This window comes from Bos grunniens, chromosome X (assembly GCF_055505025.1).
Source record: "Bos grunniens cultivar Pamir isolate PY7600 chromosome X, Bosgru_T2T1.0, whole genome shotgun sequence".
Lineage (NCBI taxonomy): Eukaryota > Metazoa > Chordata > Mammalia > Artiodactyla > Bovidae > Bos > Bos grunniens.
In genome coordinates, this window is record NC_141194.1 from 117,928,672 (window position 1) to 117,953,770 (window position 25,099).

The following is a 25,099-nucleotide window of genomic DNA, read 5'->3' on the forward strand; positions in this document are numbered from 1 at the left end:
CTTGCACACAGGGTTATCATTACCATCTTTCTAAATTCCATATATATGTGTTAGTATACTGTATTGGACACCTTTTTTTTTTTTTTTTTGGGTGTTAGTTCTAAAAGGTCTTGTAGGTCTTCATAGAACCGTTCAACTTCAGCTTCTTCAGCATTACTGGTTGGGGCATAGACTTGGATTACTGTGATATTGAATGGTTTGCCTTAGAAACAAACAGAGACCATTCTGTCGTTTTTGAGATTGCATCCAAGTCCTGCATTTCGGAGTCTTTTGTTGACCATGATGGCCATTCCATTTCTTCTGAGGGATTCCTGCCCACAGTAGTAGATATAATGGTCATCTGAGTTAAATTCACCCATTCCAGTCCATTTCAGTTCGCTGATTCCTAGAATGTCGACATTCACCCTTGCCATCTCTTGTTTGACCACTTCCAATTTGCCTTGATTCATGGACCTAACATTCCAGGTTCCTATGCAATATTGCTCTTTACAGCATTGGACCTTGCTTCTATCACCAGTCACATCCACAGCTGGGTATTGTTTTTGCTTTGGCTCCATCCCTTCATTCTTTCTGGAGTTATTTCTCCACTGATTTCCAGTAGCATATTGGGCACCTACTGACCTGGGGAGTTTCTCTTTCAGTATCCTATCATTTTGCCTTTTCATACTGTTCATGGGGTTCTCAAGGCAAGAATACTGAAGTGGTTTGCCATTCCCTTCTCCAGCGGACAACATTCTGTCAAATCTCTCCACCATGACCCACCCGTCTTGGGTTGCCCCACGGGCATGGCTTAGTTTCTTGAGTTAGACAAGGCTGTGGTCCTAGTGTGATTAGATTGACTAGTTTTCTGTGAGTATGGTTTCAGTGTGTTTGCCCTCTGATGCCCTCTTGCAACACCTACCATCTTACTTGGGTTTCTCTTTTCTGCTTTATTGACTATGCCAAAGCCTTTGACTGTGTGGATCACAATCAACTGTGGAAAATTCTGAAAGAGATGGGAATACCAGACCACCTGATCTGCCTCTTGAGAAATTTGTATGCAGGTCAGGAAGCAGCAGTTAGAACTGGACATGGAACAACAGACTGGTTCCACATAGGAAAAGGAGTTCGACAAGGCTGTATATTGTCACCCTGTTTATTTAACTTATATGCAGAGTACATCATGAGAAATGCTGGACTGGAAGAAACACAAACTGGAATCAAGATTGCCGGAAGAAATATCAATAACCTCAGATATGCAGATGACACCACCCTTATGGCAAAAAGTGAAGAGGAACTCTAAAGCCTCTTGATGAAAGTGAAAAAGGAGAGTGAAAAAGTTGGCTTAAAGCTCAACATTCAGAAAACGAAGCTCATGGCATCCGGTCCCACCACTTCATGGGAAATAGATGGGGAAACAGTGGAAACAGTGTCAGACTTTATTTTTCTGGGCTCCAAAATCACTACAGATGGTGATTGCAGCCATGAAATTAAAAGATGCTTACTCCTTGGAAGGAAAGTTATGGCCAACCTAGATAGCATATTGAAAAGCAGAGACATTACTTTGCCAAAAAAGGTTCATCTAGTCAAGGCTATGGTTTTTCCTGTGGTGATGTATGGATGTGAGAGTTGGACTGTGAAGAAGGCTGAGCGCCGAAGAATTGATGCTTTTGTACTGTGGTGTTGGAGAAGACTCTTGAGAGTCCCTTGGACTGCAAGGACATCCAACCAGTCCATTCTGAAGGAGGTAAGCCCTGGGATTTCTTTGGAAGGAATGATGCTAAAGCTGAAACTCCAGTACTTTGGCCACCTCATGCGAAGAGTTGACTCATTGGAAAAGACTCTGATGCTGGGAGGGACTGGGGGCAGGAGGAGAAGGAGACGACAGAGGATGAGATGGCTGGATGGCATCACTGACTCAATGGACGTGAGTCTCATTGAACTCTGGGAGTTGGTGATGGACAGGGAGGCCTGGCGTGCTGGGATTCATGGGGTCGCAAAGAGTCGGACACGACTGAGCGACTGATCTGATCTGATCTCTGATACTGTATTGGTGTTTTTCTTTCAGGCTTACTTCACTCTGTATAATAGGCAGATTCTTTATCATCGTAGCCACCAGGGAATCCGAAGCCTAATATACACATAGTTCTTACAAATTTGTGAAGGGAACACATAGATAAAATGGTAAATAAAAAAGGGAGGATAAAGAACTAAGAACAAGATATGCACAGAAGAAATACAAGTGGTTCATAAGTAAATGAAGAGATGGCTGACATCAGTAAAAATCCATGAAATACATCACATTTTGTCCCTAAAAGGCAGAAAAATGTTAAACAACATTATTTACAAGGATATAGGAAACAAATTCTATCAATCATTGTTGGTTGACTGTAAAATGCCATAAATTTCAGAGAGCAACACAATTGTTCTTCAGTTGCTCAGTAGTTTCTGACTCTTTGCGACCCCATGGACTGCAGCACGCCGGGATTCCCTGTCCTTCACTATTTCCTGGAGTTTCTCAAACTCATGTCCATTGAGTTGGTGATGCCATCCAACCATCTCATCCTCTGTCGTCCCCTTCTCCTGCCTTCAAACTTTCCCAGCATCAAGGTCTTTTCCAATGAGTCAGTCTTCGCATCAGGTGGCCAAAGTATTGGAGCTTCCACTTCAGCATCAGTCCTTCTGATGAATATTTAGGACTGATTTCCTTTAGGATGTACTGGTTTGATCTCCTTGCAGTCCAAAGGACTCTCAAGAGTCTTCTCCAACACCACAGCTCAAAAGCATGAATTCTTGGGTGCTCAGCCTTCCTTATGGTCCAACTCTCACATCCCTACATGACTACTGGAAAAACCATAGCTTTGACCAGATGGACCTTTGTTAGCAAAGTAATGTCTGCCTTTTAATACATTATGATTGTCATAGCTTTTCTTCCAAGGAATAAGTGTCTTTTAATTTCATTCTGCAGTCACCATCAGCAGTGATTTTGGAACCCAAGAAAATAAAGTCTGCCACTGTTTCCATTGTTTCCCCACTGATTTACCATGAAGTGATGGGACCAGATGCCATGATGTTAATTTTTTTGAACGTCAAATTTAAACCAGCTTTCTCACTCTCCTCTTTCATCTTCATCAAGAGGCTCTTTAGTTCCTCCTAGCTTTCTGCCATTAGGGTGGTGTCATCTGCATATCTGAGGTTATTGATATTTCTCCTGCCAATCTTGATTCCAGCTTGTGCTTCATCCAGCCTGGTGGGTTATAGTCCATGGGGTCAAGAGAATCGGACACAACCTAGCAACTAAACTACCACCACCACCACATACTTGAAAAGATAGATTTTAAAAAATAAATAAATACTACAAAGAATAAGACAAGGACTGACAACTGTCCATTTGGCTTAGCAGACTTTGTCTTTTTCACAGCACTTTCAATATTAAATTATTATACACTTAAAAACCAAACATAATAAAAGTATAATTTTAGTCACATAAAATAATTATCAAAAGGAACTTAAAGATTTTAAAGTCCATGTGTAGGAGGGTCCTGGGAGAAAGAGAACTAGGCAATGCTTTCTTGACAGAAGAGAAGGCATTTTTGGCCTAACTATTTTGTGATTTAAGCCTGGCCACAATTCTTACCCTTGTCTCAGTAATCAATGACCTTAAGGGAACAAAGACTGCAAGGAGACCAAGCCAGTCAATCCTAAAGGAACTCAATCTTGAATATTCATTGGAAGGACTGATGCTGAAGCTCCAATGCTTTGGCCACCTGAAGTGAAGAGCCAACCCATTGGAAAAGACCCTGATGCTGGGAAAGATTGAGGACAGGAGGAGAAAGGGACAACAGAGGATGAGATGGTTGGATGGCATCACTGACTCAACGGACATGAGTCTGAATAAACTCCAGGAGATAATAAAGGACAGGGAACGCTGGCATGCTTCAGTCCATGGGGGTAGCAAAGAGTCAGACAAAACTTAGTGACTGAACAGAAACAAAGGGAACAAATGAGTGCATGAACAAAGGAAAGGCAGTCAATGAATAATACAACAGAGTCTTAGTTCTTCCTCAACGAATATACATAAGAACCTGATACTACCCCAACCCTGGTGGAAGATGCAATGATGATGTTGACCCTCATGGGTGACTTCAGTTAACTAAGCCTTGGACTCCGTAGAACTTGGCCCCAATTATACACTGAAATCTCCTCTATTCAAGTTCCTTCATGAATATGCCTGTACCCTTGATTTAAAACTTCCTGAATTTTGCTTTTTTGGGGAAAGATCTCCAGTGTTCTTACTTCCTGCAAGTAATACATCTTCTTCCTTCTCCAATTATTTGGCTTGGTTGTGTCTTTTTGTGTTTTGACTTAACATCCACCAAGAGGCAAACCTAGTATTCAAGTAACAAATGTAGTTCCTGTATTTCTATCAGTTACTTCACATTTAGCACCCTATGTTTCATTGGCTTGTGTACCCCTTCAGTCTCCTTCAAAATATTATCATTCTTGGATTCTACCTTTATCTCACTTTCAGCTGAGGTACAAATAAGGTAGGTTCTACTAAAGAGTCCTAGTTCCTCCTCAAAGCTTCCCCAGTGGCTCAGCAGTAAAGAATCTGCCTGCGATGCAGGAGACACAAGAGATGCGGATTTCATCCTGGATCAGAAGGATCCCCTGGAGGAGGGCACGGCAACCCACTCCAGTATTCTTGCTTGCAGAATCCCATGGACCCCAGCCCACATGGGGTCACAAAGAGTTGGACACGACTGAAGTGATTGAGCACACAAAACTACTTAAGAGAGAACAAGAGTTATGTTTTGTGAATCATTGCACATCTGAGAAGAGGTTCTCAATTCATGGGCCATAGTATAAGATTGTACTAAAAATGGACGACATGTGTGTGAGGAATTTACCCCTTCACCTCTGAGGTGGCTCATCACAGCCTGGGTCAGCCAGAGCCTTTAGGCTGATAGTTTCCTGTTGTGAGCACCCACATGTAGTAACCATATAAACTATTGAAATATTCTTTTCTCTGTGTGCCAGGAAGTGGAACAAAAAAAGGAGGAATTGTGATACCACAGCTCTAGGATATCACTGTTTTCTTCTCACAGATGTCATGTCTGTCCAAAACATGGTAGGTATTTCTTCATTTTCTTCTTCCATTTAGTTTTTTTTTTTTTCCTGAGTAGTAAACTGTGTTCAGGTTGACTTTTCTGTATGTGTCCATAAACATTTTTCCTGCTTTGATGATTGGAGAATTTGTGAATATTAACATTTAAAGTTTTGCCAAAATATCCCAAGGTGTAAGTTTCTTTTCGTTACTTTCACCTAGAAGTCACTGATTACTTTCAACATGTATATGCACATCTGTTATCAGGAAGGGAACGTTGTCTTCAATTTCATCTTTCTTTACTCTTTGGGTTTCTGTTCTCATTTCTCCTCTCAACACCTATAATTCTGTGATCTTCAAACTCACATAGTGTTTTTGTGTTATTACCATTTCTTACATTTTGTTATACTCTGACTTTTCTTTCACATTTTGTTAATCACTGCCTCCCATGAGGAATTTTTACCTTGCTGTATTGAATTATTTTCACATGTGATCACTTGCTTGCTTTAGTCATCCATCTGTACCTTTTCTTGTATCTCAGTCTTATTTCTCTTCTTTGTTCTTTTTCCAATTTCAGAGATGTTCTCTTTTGTTCTTTGAAATAAGTCTCAATTTTTCATCATTTGTCAGAGAAGTAAAACATTTTTTCCATCATTAAAATCTATCCTGTGGTAATAAGTCCTCTGTCTTACTTTTCCTGCCCTATTGTTTGAAAGGTGCTTCATTATTTGAGGAAGTGTTGATAGGAATGACAACAAATGTTGGCTGGTTCAGATTGGATAGAGTGTTACCCAGAATGTAAATACTTTTCAGGTAAGTCAAAACAATTTAATGATAATGAAGGGGGTAATTGTGTGACTTTAAGATTGTTGTGTATTCTATTGAGGCACTCTATGTAATCCTAGAGAGACTACATAATATCCAATTGGGACTCTTTTGAGAGTGAAAGGAGCACTGTTAATACTTCTACTAGAAAAATGGGCATAAATGAAGACCATTGTGAGCAAAATGATACATATAGTCACTCTGTCTAGTTCTCCTAGAGCAGTGAGTCTTATCTGCAGTGTCTGTTAAGCTAATGAGTGTGAAAAGCTCTTCCTTCCTTCTTCAGTATCCTTCAATCATTTCCCATGAAAAATATATTGGGTGGATCTCCAACCAAAATGGAACTTTCAGCATATGGACTTCTGTATGGAACTTTCAGCATATAGACTTCTGTACTCTGCAGTCTATTCTGTTTCTGTGTCTTCTCTGATATTTCAGTAGGATATTGGAGGCTTCCCTGGTGGCTCAGATGGTAAAGAATCTGCCTGCAATGCAGGAGATGTGGATTCGATCCCTGGGTCAGGAAGATCCCCTGGAGAAGGGAATGGCTACCCACTCAAGTATTCTTGCCTGGGAAATCTCATAGACAGAGGAGCCTAGCAGGCTACAGTCCACAGGGTCACAAAGAGTCAGACACAACTGAGCAGCTAACACATGCACACACAGCAGGGACGCCTTGTTTTCTGCTTTGCTCATTGATGATTCTTAAAGGTTATATTTAGCAAATTGGACCAGCTACATGTTTCACTATGCTCAGAAAGCCCAAAAGATCATCTGTCCTCATGATGAAGTAGGTTAATGTCTCACCCAGGCATAATTCAAGGGACATCCTCTGTGAAAGGGGTCCTGTGGCTAACCGTTGTGTCAGGTTGAATAGCATAACTAGAGGCTCCACAAATAATATCACTTAGGTCTGCTCTGGTAAGAAACAAGTCTCATGTGCTGGAGAAAGCTATAACAATGTATGGATATGTGTGCTGAGGCACACAACTGTATTGGTTGGACTCCTGTATCAAAAAGTCTAATAGAGCATATGCAAATTTATTGCAGGTAAGGAACATATAATGTGGAGGATGTGAAGGGTCATTATTGCTAGAACTTTTCAGTACTAGGTGATCCTCAAATGTAAATGTGAAAACATTGTGGATCTGTATAGTCAGTGAAGTTTAGCAGTTCATATTAATGAGCACTTGCTGTATGCCAGGTATGTTATAGGTGCTTTATCTTCATTAACACATTCATTCTTTCTAACAACTCTATGAGAATTGACAATATTATCCTTTCTTTACTTGTGAGGAACTTAGGACTTTGAGAGAACACTTACATCAAGCTGTACAGCTGAGATTCATATAAAGGTCTATGGTTCAATAACCCAGGCCCATAGCCTCTACATGCTACTCTACATTTGAAGTACAAATTCATTCAGATGATGCTAACCCAGTCCCTTGAGACAGGTGTTTTATAAGACCTAAGCAGGATACCAAGGTTCCAGTTAAGCTGATGGGGTTTTATCACAGTTTCTCCTGTGATATCTGTAAATATCTGGTAAGAGCGAGCCAGTCATATGGATGGGTAAGTAGAACAGTGGAGGGAACCCTAGGGAAAGCCTGTGACTCAAAAGCCACACCCACCCAGCTACATATGATGCCTTGGATAATATAATAAATTCCAGACTAAATGAACTGAGTTCTGCTCATCTAATTCCAGTTCTGACCAAGATTAACTTAGAATAAGGCAGGCTGAGTAGAAAAGTGCTCCTTATATCAAAATGAGAAATAATAGTACTGGCTCTACCTTAGAGGGGTTATGAAATCAGAGGATGACTACAGTTTTGATGTCTTTAGAGAGATTCTCTTGTTAAAGACTCCTTTGGAGTTTGAAATTGAAGACAAAAAAAGAAGTCATTCATGGGTAACAAACACAGTGGGGCAATGGAACCTTTATATTAAAACATTGTTTTAAAAGTTTTGTAGAGAAAACATCAGATTTAAAATTCAGTTACATCATGTAATTATATTTAATATTATCTATGAATAGAGAACCATTTAATGATTCCAAGTTGAGAAAATACTTTTTGACATCTGTTTCAATATTTTGGCTGTTTTCCTGACAAGCAGAATTTCAAAGATAGTTCAATGGAGGCTCACACATAATGAAAAGAAGCTAGAGAAGACAATGAATAAGGTACTGAAACATCCTTTGGGACACATGGCAAATGACTTTCTAAATAAAGAAATCAAATCATTATATGAAGGAAAGGTTTATCTGAGGATCAGCATTCAAAGTGAGTATCTTCCCTTGTTCTGCTCGTTCAGGTTGGGTCCATAAAAGCATAAATTTATGGATAGAAGCTTGGATTTCAAGGTGACACAATTGCTCAACTACAGCCAATCCTGTAGGGAAGGCAAACAGCATGGTCCATGAGATCTAGACAATTGAGTAAAGTTTGAGTCAGTCATATTTTACAGAGCCATGCTAGCAAGTGCCCAGGGCCAATAAAAGCCAGATTATCATTATTATAGATATTTTCAGGGTTGGTTATAGAAACTGTGAAATGGAAGATTACTTAGTGTCAAAAAATACAGAAAAGCAGTTTGTTCACCATAACTCACTGTGGAGTGGGCTGGGGTAGGGGCAGCAAAAACTTTCTTTGTGTACTATCAGCCATGTTACATAGATCCCACTAAGGTGTTATTTCATTTCATCTTCACATCCCTTTGTGCTAGAATACTGTTATTGTCTGCATTTTAGAGATGAAGAGCCTGTGGCTCAAAGAGCATAAATAACCTGATTAAGGCCACATAACTTGTAATTTTGGTCTATATGACCAAATTCTATAATGAATTCCTGTTGTGATAAAAAGTGATTTTTACTCCTATAAAATCTTTCACCTTTGTGAGGTCCTCCCTTTAGGATGGTTTTGCTTGGCCCTGTCCTGGGGACCAAATCTCTAGTTAGAAGGGGAATGTCACTGGTTAGGTTGGCATGAATTTTGTAGAACACTTATCTGTTTCATCTAGGGAACTCTGCATATGATTCTGGGGTCAAGCCAAGCCCTATGGAGAGCTGTATGAAGTTTATGCAGTGCTTCACATGGACTCTAGGAGTTCAGATGTGAAGGTTAACAAGATGCCTTCTGTCTCACAGAAAAGTCACCCCCAAGTCGAGGCAAGAGATCCAGATATAGGTTACTTGACACTTGAAAATCCATCATTAAGGAAAAAAAAAAAAGATCATCATCTAATAAAGCCACCCTTTGCCTTTCCCCTCCTTTCACTTCTGCTATAATGAATGGCTCATCATTTCAACCCTCTCCACCTTAAACCACACTTCTCTCTGCAATAAATATCTAAAACTTATTGACCACATAGTCAGTTCCTAGGTATCCCTTAAGAATCAGCTCAAATGACAGATCATGAGTGAGGAACTCCTTAATTCCCAAGGCAGATGAAATCACTTTCTCTTCTAAGGCTTCCAGCAATTTGTCCAGATTTCTGCTATAGTACCTTGTAGGCAGCTCAGCATAACTCATTAACTTTTAAGCCATTCCAGGTTACCATTCATTTATCCTGTTCCTAAACAAACAACTATATCATAGTAAATATCAAATAGCATTTGTTGAATAAAATTTACAACACATAAACACCTAGAAATTATGTTATTAAGTAGACATTTTACTTATCAATGAGACTAACCTGAGGCAAAATTTATGACAGTGAAGTCATTTACATTTCTAAAACTCATTCACATTTGAATGACTATAGTGAGAGAGCAGGAATGTAAATTTGGACAGAGATGGAGATAAGCATAAGGAGACCCCACATGGGAGAGAGGGTAACATACTACATAGAAATGTGGACTCTGGGGTCAAAGAAAACCAAGTCTAACATCCTGTTGAGTAGACCGAGATGGTAGTTACAGACCCTCTTTTCCCCATAGACACACCAAGTTAGCAACAATATAAGGACCAGAATACTTCTATGAGAATTCTAGAGTACACTTGAGAAACCAGAGCATCAAGGCCATTTTAAAAGCAAGGGGTAGGAAAAGTCACAGCACTTGGTGCAGCTAAGTGCACCATCCCCTAAGCAGCATAGTACAGAGCAACCAGGGGGAAGACCTCTGTGCCAAGGTTCCTCCATTGTGAGAGAAACAAAAACAGTGTACCATGTGTCCTGTGTTCTGGCTTGTCAAGGGGTTTTTCAAGGGACTGGTTTCTGTCTCACCTGACTTGAATCACATGGCTGCTGCTGCTGCTGCTAAGTCACTTCAGTCATGTTCGACTCTGTGCCACCCCATAGACAGCAGCCCACTAGGCTCCTCTGTCCCTGGGATTCTCCAGGCAAGAGTACTGGAGTGGGGTGCCATTGTCTTCTCCTGAATCACATTAGAGCTGCAGTTTTTCAGGCAGATGACAAGGGAAGAAAGAAGTAAGAAAAGATTTAAGAGGGCCTAAAACTTGTAATCAGGCAGAATTGTGAATGTCTTCTCCCACATTAAACCAGTAGGCAAAGATTGAAAGAGGTGGTTGTTTTTTTTCAAATGCCAAATTTCCAGCAAAAAATTATAAGGCATATAAATAAACAGGAAAACATGGCCCAACCAAAAGACCAAAATAAAATTCCAGCAACTGATCCTAAAGAAATGCAGATACATGAGCTACCTGACAAAGAATATAAAAAGGCAGTCATAAAAATGCCCAATGAGCTAAAAGAGAGCACAAACTAAACAAAATCAGGAAATTGATGCATAAACTAAATGAGAGTATCAGCAGAGAGGAAAACCCATAAAATTAACCAGACAAATTCTGGAGCTAAAAGATACAATAACTGAACTGAAAATTCTAGAGAATTTGAACATCAGAATTCATTAGGCAGAAGGAAGAACCAGTAAACTTGAAAACAGATCAATTGAAAACATCCAGTCAGAGAAGCAAAAAAGAAAAATTAATGAAAAGTGAAGAGAGTCTAAAGAACTTTTGAGATATTATCAAGCAATCAATAGATGCATTATAAGAATCCCAGAAAGAAAATGAAAAGAACAGCAAGCTCCTTTGAAGAAATAATGACTAAAAATTTCCCAAATCTGAGGGAAAAATAGACATACAGATTGAAGAATCTGAAATAACTCTAAAATAAATGAAAACAGAACCGTATCAAGACACTTTATAAACAAACTAACTGAAGTCAAAGTCAAAGAGAATTTTGAAAGCAGCAAAAGAAAAGAAATACAAGGAAGTTCCATAAAATTGTCAGTGAATTTCTCAGTAGAAACTTTGCAGACTAGAGGGACTGGGATGATATATTTAAAGTGCTAAAAGAAAAAACTAACAACCAAGAATATTGTATTAGACAAAATTGTCTTTCAAAAATGAAGGATATCACCTTGTATAGCAGAACACCTAGTATAGGAGAATCACAGAATATAGCAGAATAAGGTTAAACAATTATGCTCCAATTAAAATTATCCTCTATTTTAAAAGTGAAGAAATTAATATCTCCCAGATAAATAAAAACTGAGGAAGTTCATTATGATAATACTTGCCCTATAAGAAAAGCTAAGAAAAATCCTTCAGATTGAAATGAATGATCAGTACATAGCAACACAAAACCATAAAACTATAAAGTTCTTCAACAAAGGTAAATGCATGGACAAACACAGCAAACTGTATACTCTTCTAATTTTGGTACATATAATTTAAATAAAAAAAAAAAACATAAATATATGTCAAAGTGTAGGGACAGGGTGGTGAACATCAATGAAGTGGCACTGAGCAGCTCCAGGAGGGAAGCCATTTCCTTGGTGAAAGGATTCTACAAGACCCTGTGGCTGGTGGTATGCAGGTGGATTCTTTACCAGCTGAGACACAAGGGAAGCTTAAGAACACTGGAGGGTAGCCTATTTCTCTCCAGCGGATCTTCCCGACTCAGGAATCAAACTGGAGTCTCCTGCATTGCAGGCGGATTCTTTGCCAACTAAGCTATGAGGGAAGCCCAGATTAGAAATAAACTGCACAGTAAATGTAACACACGTCCAAGGAGCGATGGCAGTGTGGGCTCAGGAGGGCCAAGAGGAGCTACTCCACGTTCAAGATAAAGAGGGGCGGTGGTGAGGAGATACCCCTAGTCTAAGGTAAGGAGCAGTGGCTGCACTTTGCTGGAGCAGCCGTGAAGAGATACCCCACAATCAAGGTAAGAGAAACCCAAGTAAGATAGTAGGTGTTGCGAGAGGGCATCAGAGGGCAGACACATTGAAACCATAATCACAGAAAACTAGGCAACCTAATCACACGGACCACAGCCTTGTCTAACTCAATGAAACCAAGCCATGCCATGTGGGGCCATCCAAGACGGGCAAGTCATGGTGGAGAGGTCTGACAGAATGTGGTCCACTGGAGAAGGGAATGGCAAACCACTTCAGTATTCTTGCCTTGAGAGCCCCATGAACAGTATGAAAAGGCAAAATGATAGGATACTGAAAGAGGAACTCCCCAGGTCGATAGGTACCCAATATGCTACTGGAGATCAGTGGAGAAATAACTCCAGAAAGAATGAAAGGATGGAGTCAAAGCAAAAACAATAACCAGTTCTGGATGTGACTGGTGATAGAAGCAAGGTCCGATGCTGTAAAGAGCAATATTGCATAGGAACCTGGAATGTCAGGTCCATGAATCAAGGCAAATTGGAAGTGGTCAAATAGGAGATGGCAAGAGTGAACGTTGACATTCTAGGAATCAGCCAACTAAAATGGACTGGAATGGGTGAATTTAACTCAGAAGACCATTATATCTACTATGGTGGGCAGGAATCCCTTAGAAAAATGGAGTAGCCTTCATGGTCAACAAAAGAGTCTGAAATGCAGTACTTGGATGCAATCTCAAAAACGACAGAATGATCCCTGTTCGTTTCCAAGGCAAACCATTCAATACCACAGTAATCCAATTCTATGCCCCAACCAGTAATGCTGAAGAAGCTGAAGTTGAATGGTTCTATGAAGACCTACAAGACCTTATACAACTAACACATAGGAAGTCAAGAAACATCTGGAGTAATAGGCAAATTTGACCTTGGAATATGGAATGAAGCAGGGAAAAGGCTAATAGAGTTTTGCCAAGAGAACACACTGGCCATTGCAAACACCCTCTTCCAAAAACACAGGAGAAGACTCTACACATGGACATCAACAGATGGTCAACACCGAAATCAGATTGATTATATTCTTTGCAGCCAAAAATGGAGAAGCTCTATACTGTCAGCAAAAACAAGACCAGGAGCTGACTGTGCCTCAGATCATGAACTCCTTATTGCCAAATTCAGACTTAAATTGAAGAAAGTAGGGAAAACCACCAGACCATTCAGGTATGACCTAAATCAAATCCCTTATGATTATACAGTGAAAGTGAGAAATAGTTTTAAGGGCCTAGATCTGATAGATAGAGTGCCTGATGAACTATGGACTGAGATTTGTGACATTGTACAGGAGACAGGGATCAGGGCCATCCCCATGGAAAAGAAATGCAAAAAAGCAAAATGACTGTCTGAGAACGCCTTACAAATAGCTGTGAAAAGGAGAGAAGTGAAAAGCAAAGGAGAAAAGGAAAGATATAAGCATCTGAATGCAGAGTTCCAAAGAATAGCAAGAAGAGATAAGAAAGCCTTCCTCAGCGACCAATGCAAAGAAATAGAGGAAAACAACAGAATGGGAAAGACTAGAGATCTCTTCAAGAAAATCAGAGATACCAAGGGTACATTTCATGCAAACATGGGCTCGATAAAGGACAGAAATGGTATGGACCTAACAGAAGCAGAAGATATTAAGAAGAGGTGGCATGAATACACAGAAGAACTGTACAAAAAAGATCTTCACGACCAAGATAATCATGATGGTGTGATCACTCACCTAGAGCCAGACATTCTGGAATGTGAAGTCAAGTGGGTCTTAGAAAGTATCATTACGAACAAAGCTAATGGAGGTTATGGAATTCCAGTTGAGGTATTTCAAATCCTGAAAGATGATGCTGAAAAAGTACTGCACTCAATATGCCAGCAAATTTGGAAAACTCAGCAGTGGCCACAGGACTGGAAAAGGTCAGTTTTCATTCCAATCCCAAAGAAAGGCAATGCTAAAGAATGCTCAAACTACTGCACAATTGCACTCATCTCACACGCTAGTAAAGTAATGCTCAAAATTCTCCAAGCCAGCCTTTAGCAATACATGAACCGTGAACTTCCAGATGTTCAAGCTGGTTTTAGAAAAGGCAGAGGAACCAGAGATCAAATTGCCAACATCCGCTGGATCATGGAAAAAGCAAGAGAGTTCGAGAAAAACATCTATTTCTGCTTTATTGACTATGCCAAAGCCTTTGACTGTGTGGATCACAATAAACTGTGGAAAATTCTGAAAGAGATGGGAATACCAGACCACCTGACCTGCCTCTTGAGAAACCTATATGCAGGTCAAGAAGCAACAGTTAGAACTGGACATGGAACAACAGACTGGTTCCAAATAGGAAAAGGAGTATGTCAAGGCTGTATATTGTCACCCTGCTTATTTAACTTATATGCAGAGTACATCATGAGAAATATTGGGCTGGAAGAAGCACAAGCTTGAATCAAGATTGCCCAGAGAAATATCAATAACCTCAGATATGCAGATGACACCACCCTTATAGTAGAAAATGAAGAGGAACAATAAAGCCTCTTGATGAAAGTGAAAAAGGAGAGTGAAAAGTTGGCTTCAAGCTCAACATTCAGAAAATGAAGATCATGGAATCTGGTCCCATCACTTCATGGGAAATAGTTGGGGAAACTGTGGAAACAGTGTCAGACTCTATTTTGGGGGGCTCCAAAATCACTGCAGATGGTGATTGCAGCCATGAAATTAAAAGACGCTTACTCCTTGGAAGGAAAGTTATGACCAACATAGATAGCATATTGAAAAGCAGACACATTACTTTGCCAACAAAAGTTCACCTAGTCAAGGCTATGGATTTTCCAGTGGTCGTGTATGGATGTGAGAGTTGGACTGTGAAGAACACTGAACATGGAAGAATTGATGCTTTTGAATTGTGGTGTTGGAGAAGACTCTTGAGAGTCCCCTGGACTGCAAGGAGATCTAAACAGTCCATTCTAAAGGAGATCAGTCCTGGGTATTCTTTGGAAGGTCTGATGCTAAAGCTGAAACTCCAATACTTTGGCCACCCAATGCAGAGAGTTGACTCATTGGAAAAGACTCTGATGCTGGGAGGGATTGGGGGCAGGAGGAGAAGGGCACGACAGAGGATGAGATGCCTTGATGGCATCACTGACTCAATGGATATGAGTTTGAGTGAACTCCGGGAGTTGGTGATGGACAGGGAGGCCTGGCGTGCTGCAATTCATGGGGTCGCAAAGAGTTGGACACGACTGAGTGACTGAACTCACTGAACTGAATGCATAAAAATGTAATTAATGACATTCATAATAAATTTTATGGGGCTATAAAAGGGTTGTTCGAGTGGTTCAGTTGTAACGAATCCTCCTGCCAATGTAGGAGATGTGGGTTCGATCAGTGTGACAGGAAGATACCCTGGAGGAAGAAATGGCAAACTACTCCAGTATTCTTGCCTGGTAAATCCCAGGGATAGAGGTGCCTGGTAGGCTAGAATCCATGGAGTCACAAAGAGTGAGAGAAAACTTTGCAACTGAACCAGTAAAAAGACTGGAATTTTTGTATGTGACTGAACTTGTTATCAGTTTAAAATTTAATGTTGTACTTTAGGATATTTTAACTGTTGCTTCCTGACCTACAGATTTCTCAGAAGGCAGGTCAAGTGGTCTGATATTCCCATCTCTTGAAGAATTTTCCACAGTTTGTTGTGATCCACACAGTCAAAGGCTTTGCATAGTCAATAATGCAGAATTAGATGTTTTTGTGGAATTCTATTGCTTTTTTGATGATCCAGTGGATGTTGGCAATTTGATCTCTGGTTCCTCTACCTTTTCTAATCTAGCTTGTGCATCTGGAAGTTCATAGTTCACATACTGTTGAAGCCTGGCTTGGAGAATTTTGCTCCTTACTTTGCTAGTGTGTGAGATGAGTGCAATTGTGCAGTAGTTTGAGCATTCTTTAGCATTGCCTTTCTTTGGGAAAACACTAGAATGAAAACTGACATTTACCAGTCCTGTGGCCACTGATGAGTTTTGCAAATTTGCTGGGATATTGACTGGATCACTTTCACAACATCATCTTTTAGGATTTTAAATAGCTCAACTGGAATTCCATCACCTCCATTTCTTTGTTCATCGCGATGCTTCCTAAGGCCCACTTGAATTCATATTCCAGAATTTCTGGCTCTGAGTGATCACATCATCGTGATTATCTGGGTCGTTAAGATCTTTTCTGTATAGTCTTTCTGTGTATTCTTGTGACCTCTTCTTAATATCTTCTGCTTCTGTTAGGTCCATACCATTTCTGTCCTTTATTGAGCCCATCTTTGCATGAAATATTTTTTTTGGTATCTCTAATTTTCTTGAAGAGATCTCTAGTCAGTAAGCAACAGTTAGAACTGGACATGGAAGAACAGGCTGGTTCGAAATCAGTAAAGGAGTACGTCAAGGCTATATATTATCACCCTGCTTATTTAACTTATATGCAGAGTACATCATGAGAAATTCTGGGCTGAATGAAGCACAAGCTGGAATCAAGATTGCCAGGAGAAATATCAATAACCTCAGATATGCAGATGACAACATCCTTATGGCAGAAAACAAAGAAGAACTAAAGAGTCTCTTGATGAAAGTGAAGGAAGAGAGTGAAAATGTTGGCTTAAAACTCAACATTCAGAAAACTAAGGTCATGGCATCTGGCCCCATCACTTCATGGCAAATAGATGGGGAAGCAAAGGAACCAGTAAGAGACTTTATTGTTTTGGGCTCCAAAATTACTGCAAATGCTGACTCCAGCCATGAAATTAAAAGATGCTTGCTCCTTAGAAGAAAAGTTATAACCAACTTAGAACTCATATTAAAAAGCAGAGACATTAATTTGCCAACAAATGTCCATCTAGTCAAAGCTATGGTTTTTCCAGTAGTCATGTATGGATGTGAGAGTTAGACTATAAAGAAAGCTGAGTGCCAAAGAATTGATGCTTTTGAATTGTGGTGTTGGAGAAGACTCTTGAAAGTCCCTTTGACTGCAAGGAGATCCAACCAGTCCATCCTAAAGGAAATCAATCCTGAAAAGTCATTGGAAGGACTGATGTTGAAGCTGAAACTCCAGTACTTTAGCCACCTGATGCAAAGAGCTGACTCATTTGAAAAGACCCTGATGCTTGGAAAGATTGAAGGCAGGAGGAGAAGGGGACAACAGAGGATGAGATGGTTGGATGGCATCATCGACTCAATGGACATAAGTTTGAGTAAACTCCCAGAGTTGGTGATGGACAGGGAGACCTGGCGTGCTGCAATCCATGGAGTCACAGAGAGTCAGACAAGACTGAGCGACTGACCTGACTTAGGGTGTCTTATGTAACTGCAATGATAACCAGAAAGAAAATATCTACAGTATATACACAAAAGGAAATGAGAAGTGAATCAAGATAATCACCACAGAAAAAAACAATGAACCAAAATGGACTATAGTAAAAGAAGTCACAAAAAGGCTACAGCATATGCAGAAAACACCTTTTTTAAATGACAACAGTAAATCCTTCCTTATCATTAATTACTTTAAATGAAAATGGACTAAACTCCACAATCGAAATATGGAGATTCCCTGAATGTATACTTAAAAAAAATAAGACCCAACAGAATGCTGCCTATGAAAGACTCACTTCAGGTCTAAGGATTCACATAGGCTGAACATGATAGAATGGAAAAGACTATTCTGTATGAATGGTGACCAAAAGGGAACAGGTACAGTTATATTAACATCAGCCAAATTAAACTTAAAAAAAAAAAAAACTTTAATAAGAGGCAAAGGATGACATTATATAAGAGCATCAATTCACCAAGAAGATATAGTCATTATAAATATTATAAATTATAGTCACCAAACCTCAATACTCTTAAATATATGACACATATTGTGATAGTTGAAGGGAGAAATATATAGCAACACAATAAGAGTAGTTGACTTCAATATCTTCCATTCAATAGTGAAGAGAGCAACAAAGATCAAAAAGGAAATAGAGGACTTTAATAACACAGACTAACTAGACATAAAAGATATATTCAGACCACTCCACCCAACAACAGCAAAATATACAATCTTCTCAACTGCACATGGAATATTCTCCAGGATAGATACAAAAACAAATCTTTAAAAATCCATGAATACTGAAGTCATAGAAAGTATCCTTTTTGATCACTATAGAATGAAACTAGAAATCAATAGCACAAGGAAAACTGGAATATTCACAAATATGTGAAAATTAAGCAACACACTTTTATTTTTTTAATTTTATTTTATTTTTAAACTTTACATAATTGTATTAGTTTTGCCAAATATCAAAATGAATCCACCACAGGTATACATGTGTTCCCCATCCTGAACCCTCCTCCCTCCTCCCTCCCACTTTTAAACAACCCGTGAGTCAAAGAAGTCACAAGGGAAATCAGAAAATAGCTTAAGATAAGTGAAAACACAATATACACAAAAAACATGGTGAGCAGCAAAAGCATTGCTAACAGGGTAGGTATAGAGCTATAAATGTGTACATTAAAAAAGAACTATCTCAAATCAACAACATAACTTTACATCTCAAGAAACTAAAAAAAGAGGAACAAACAACCCAAAGTGAACAGAAGGAAGGAAAGAATAAAGATTAGAGCCAAGGTGAATGAAATAGAGAACAGAAAATCAATAGGAAACACCATTGAAACTGAGTGATTTTTTTTAAGAGATCAACAAAACTGACAAACTCTTAGCTAAAATAAGAAGAAAAAGACTCACATAACTAAAATCAAAAATGAAAGAGGGGACATTACAACTGATGCAATAAACTGGATGACCTAGAAAAAATAGATAATTCCTACAAACACACAACCACCCAAGAGTGAATCATGAAGAAATAGAGTATCTGAATAGAACAAGACTGCTTGGATAGCCAAGGCTCTGATATTTTACTGTCAGTGCTGATAAAATCAATTGCACCTATTTCAGAAGTTCTGTTCTTTCCCAACTGTTTAAGACTGAATGATGTTGATCATATACACATATACATATACACAATGGAGTATTACTCACCCATTAAAAAGAATACATTTGAATCAGTTCTAATGAGGTGGATGAAACTGGAGCCTATTATACAGAGTGAAGTAAGCCAGAAAGAAAATCACCAATACAGTATACTAACACAGATATATGGAATTTAGAAAGATAGTAACAATAACCGTGTATACGAGACAGCAAAAGAGACACTGATGTATAGTATAGTCTTTTGGATTCTGTGGGAGAGGGAGAGGGTGGGATGATTTGGGAGAATGGCTTTGAAATACGTAAAATATCATATATGGAACGAGTCGCCAGTCCAGGTTCGATGCACGATACTGGATGCTTGGGGCTGGTGCACTGGGACGACCCAGAGGGAGGGTATGGGGAGGGAAAAGGGAGGAGGGTTCAGGATGGGGAACACATGTATACCTGTGGCGGATTCATTTTGATATTTGGCAAAACCAATACACTATTGTAAAGTTTAAAAATAAAATAAAATTTAAAAATAATAATAAAGTTAAAAAAAGAAAAAAAAAAGACTGAATGATGTTGAAAGAGAACAATAAATTGTAAATGGTTTACTATGTTCAATTTAATTCATTGTCATAATAGCATCTTATATTTGGAACACATTCTGAAGAGCAGGGGACTTTGGGATTTTAAATATTTTTACATCTTTTCCTGAAATTCACTGTAATTTCCAATCCTCTCTGTTCCATTCCTGTAATAATTAAAGACCAGCCCAAACTCTTCAACACCCAATGCCCCTCAACATTAATCCATGGCATTCTTGGGAAAGATGGCAGAAGTGGGTACTACTAGGAGTTTGAATAATTTGTAAGGGGTTCAGAGGAAAGAAGCTAAGCCTTCAGTCTTAAGTGGTGAATTAATAAGTTCTCGAGTCCTGTTAATGACTGCAAAACAAAGGAGCAGTGATTGACTTCAATGTGGTTAAAGTACCTATGAGTTCATTATTTGGTTATGAGTACAGTCATAATTTGTGGAGAATTTCTTCAGAATTCACTTATTATTTCCAGGTGGCACAGTGGTAAAGAATCTGCCTGCAAGGCAGGAGACCCAGGTTCGATCCCTGGGTGTGGAAGATCACCTGGAGAAGGAAATGTCAACCCACTCCGGTATTCTTGCCTGGGAAATCCCATGGACAGAGGAGCCTGGCAGGCTACAGTCCATGAGGTCACACAGAGTCAGACATGACAAAGAGACTAAACAAATACTGACTCTAAGTCCAGCTGCCAAAATGCTAGGAAACTCTTATTTTCATATCATGTTCCTCAATATAACTTTAGAAGCCTAAACTTGAATCCATGGAGTTCAGTTTCAAGAGATTACATTTTCATTACACTACCTATGAATCTCATCTCTTATACATGAAGTAAGTGTCTCTGCCTGCTGACAACTTAAAGTCAACCCGTTGCCTCTGTTTAATGGTGGGAGGTAAAATACTAATTGAACCTGTAGTGTGTTTTCTTCCTGTATGTGTTATAAATTCCCAGTATGATTAATGTCACTACAGCTGAAAGACTGAACTAAATGGAGATAGAAAGTGAAGAATATTCATAGAAAACAATTGATTAAAATATATTTTAAAAGTAATACTTAAAACCAAGTACTCATGAGAAGCTGAAAGAAAACATAATAAGAAAATAATGAGTAGAACATTTTCCATGAAACAGCATTTATTCACATCAAAAGAAAGATCAGGAACTTCAAGAGGAGCAATGTTACATGGAGAGCAGTGCCAGTCTTAGTGCTGCAATTTACCCTGACCCACTGAGAAGATTTAATTATTCCCTGATGTAATACCCTAACATTTCTTTCATCCCATTCCTCTCGCTCGGAGAAGTTAAAATGTTTACCTTTTTTTTCCCAGTGCCCCCAGTGAAGACAAACCAAAGTCCCATCAAGGTAATGAATGCAGGCAGATTTCAAACTCTTCAGGTTTTGTGCAGTACTCTCTCTTAGGACTAGATGTGACCGCTTTTGGTTAGGTGACTATGTACTAAAGATGACAAGTAATCTGTCTATCACCACCACACATGTCTAAAATATAATACTGGAGCAAGTGAAAGAATATTGGGGCACAAAAATGAAACCAAGCAAGCAAAGAAGAAAGAAAAGAATTTCCATTAAAAAAAAAAAGGGAAAAAGAGATACATACCCATCACTCACTAGTATATCGCAAAGTTGAAATCCTGAGAATCAGGCATTATGAAGGCTCCCTATCCTGTTGGTAGAAGTCTCAATTAAAGCCTAATTCTACTCATTGGGAGGGAGTCCTTGTTGATTATTGCTGAGCCTGAGCTCTGTGTTCTAGAAGTTCTTTTACATTATCTCCCTTGGTCATATCTGAAATACATGGGGATAGGCCATCCCTAGTGGCTCCACAGCTGCCTCAAATACAGGTGCTGAAAGGTGGGACTGCAAGTTCTCTTAACTTTCAAATTATCAGAGGCTTTGAAGATTTTGATCTATTCACTTCAAGTCAGTTCCATGTACCAGTGATCACACAAGTATTTCCTCAATATAATTCTCAAATCTCATTTATTTTGATTCCTTATACATAAACACACACACACTCATTAATAGTAGCCATCTTGTAGCTATCCGTAAAAAGTGATGGGGAATCCATACATTGAATCTGATCATTGTTCTGAATCATTTTATTCAGCTGAGAAGTATTACTGAAATCTTAGCCTCTCAACATCTTTTTTATCCCCAACTCTTAAAACATAGGGTTGGGAAAACATTTGGTCTTTTCTAAACCTGCAAAGCCCACAGTCCCTTAACTCTTCCTATTTCTTTTCATTTTTAACTGAAAACTGACTATATTCTGAGTTCATGTCTTTTCTATATTATCTTGCCAAGCTTTTTCAGGCAGTAAGAACCAGCACACACTATGAAGTTTCTGTTTTGTTTCACCTTTCACTCTAGGACTGCTCGCTAAGTATGCCTCTGATTATACCTCCAAGTTACTGCAGATGCAATTTTATTAATAATACAAGATTTGAAATGGAGCAGGACCTATGGTCTTTTCCCCTCTTCCAATGTCCTTCACCTGCTGTTTTTTCCTGTGGAAAAACTTGAGCCAAAGAATAAGCTTAACTCAGAGAAGAGAAAAAAATGCACAAAAAAAGGAAAACAATCAAAGGAGATGAAATAATACTAATGTTGTCATTAAGTAAAGTCAAGGACTTTTAGTTCCTTCTGAAGGGCTATAGATACATTCTGAGCCATATCCTGTGAGCTGTCTTATAGATACTGAAACCCCCACCAGGTGGAGAAGTTAACTGCATGATGACCAGACCTGTAGTCATGACATAAGCTACCACAGTTCTAAGAACTGGCCTCAAAGAAATGGAAACAAACTGACCCTGGAACTGAATATTAACTGTAATTAAAACAATCAAGATGACACTGGTTAGACAAGTGATGACCAATTTCAAGATAACTGTCAGAGCTTACTGTGCTGTTTTTGCATATAGCTCCCTCCTTTCATCTATAAAAGTTCTTGCCCACTGATGGTCAGTACAGGTAGTCAGCCTTCAGATAAGAATTGGCCTGCCCCCACCCCCACTCGCCAGCATCCAAAATAAAGTAAATACATACTACTATTCAGAAAACTAAGATCATGGCATCTGGCCTCATCACTTCATGGGAAATAGATGGGGTAACAGTGGAAACAGTGTCAGACTATTTTTGGGGGCTCCAAAATCACTGCAGATGATGATTGCAGCCATGAAATTAAAAGACACTCCTTGGAAGGAAAGTTATGACCAACCTAGATAGCATGTTGAAAAGCAGAGACATTTCTTTGCCAACAAGGTCTGTCTAGTCAAGGCTATGGTTTTTCCAGTGGTCATGTATGGATGTGAGAGTTGGACTGTGAAGAAGGCTGAGCACCAAAGAATTGATGCTTTTGAACTGTGGTGTTGGAGAAGACTCTTGAGAGTCCCTTGGACTGCAAGGAGATCTAACCAGTCCATAATAAAGGAGATCAGTCTTGGGTGTTCATTGGAAGGACTGATGCTAAAGCTGAAACTCCAGTACTTTGGCCACCTCATGCAAAGAGTTAACTCATTGGAAAAGACTCTGATGCTGGGAGAGATTGGGGGCGGGAGGAGAAGGGGACCACAGAGGATGAGATGGCTGGATGGCATCACCGACTCGATGGACATGAGTTTGAGTAAACTCTGGGAGTTGGTGATGGACAGGGAGGCCTGGTGTGCTGTGATTCATGGGGTCGCAAAGGGTCAGACACGACTGAGCGACTGAATTGAACTTAACTGAATGTATAAAATAGATAACTAATGAGAACCGTGTAGTACAGGGAATTCTACTTAGTGGTCTGTGGTGACCTAAGTAGAAAGAAATTCAAAAAAGAGGGGATACGTGTATACATATAGTTGATTCACTTTGCTGTAAAGCAGAAACACAACATTGTAAAGCAACTATACTCCAATAAGTTTTTTTTTTTTTTTTAATCTAACACAGAATTTCCTGATCAAGCCGCTATCCACTGGGTACAGATTCAGAAACCTAGAAGGCTCTTTGAATTATTTTGCAACCTAAAATAAAACATTTCCCTTCCCCCCTTAGAAGTAATCAATCCATTTTAATGCTACTTCTGTCATCCTGTTCGATGCTTTATTCTCTTTTATGGCTTACTTGTCACTGACACTTTTTTTCCTGTTTTAATAAATTAAATGCCTTTCTCAGTTTATTGGAAAGTATACACCCCATTTTCATTCAAGGGGATACCTTTAATATATTTAAATTTAATTATGATTTTAACAGTGAGGCCATATGTATAATATTCTACCTGATGAAAGTTTTATATTTCTTGGCAATTTCTCTTTATTCACTATGAAATTTTCATATTCAGATGATTGTTCAGAGCTTATTGTTGCAGAAGTATTTTATAAAATCTATTTTTAAGGAGTATCTTTAGCGTAGCTTTAGATTTTATCAATACATTTAAATTATTTAGACTTAAGTCTATATTTTAATTGGTTTTAGTGCTCAGAGCAGGTCTTTTATGCTATAAACAATTCATCTTGAGTTCTCTGCTTTGATTATTCCTGAGGAAACTGGAGCAAATCTTCAAATTCCAGCAAGTTGAGAGGAGGAGTAAAGTTCTGGGAATTATGTAGGTGGCATTCTTTCTGCACCCTTCAATATCTGAGAAAATGTTGTTGCTGCTGCTACTAAGTCTCCATAAGTGCCACCTTGGCTCCTTATATAATTTCTCATTCACAAAAATTCTCGTCTTAACCTTCTGTAGAACTAGTTCCTCTAAAAAAAAAAAAAAAAAGAACAAAATCTGATCATTTGCCAACACTTTTTTTTCCTACTAAATGCTTAAGGGGAAAGAAAGAAAGGCTTTCAAATTCAAGGATTTTTTTCCAGAATAAATCTAAATCTTGCTTTGTTTCCATTATTTACCTATTGCATAGTGCATACTTTTATTAATCATAATAGGATCCTTTTCACCTCAGGAAGATTTTCTTCAAGACTTTTTGATTGTTAATTTTATTAATAATTTTAATATCTGCTATTTCTGGGTTTAAGACTATGTTTAATTTGGATTTCCACAATCTGTTCTGTGTCTTTTAGAGGTTATGTTATTATTTTAATGCCTTTATTCTTTTCTTCAGTGTTCTGGTAAAATAGAACAAATTTGTGTTCTACTTCAATGATTTGATTATGCATCAATCTGGTTTCTGCTTCCCCCATAGTATATTTTTATTTGACAATTGTGAATTTTCATTTCTACATAACTGTTCACAATTTCACATTTTCCCCTTATGGTTAGTTATTCTTAGTTCATAGATTCAGCGTACTCTGAAATATTGTTAAGAACACAAAACTATTTTTACTTTGGATTTTTATTGCTTCACATTTTCTATTTATAAAGATTATAGAACATTACAGAATAAGTGCCTAGATGCATTCCTGTCACTACCATGAATATGT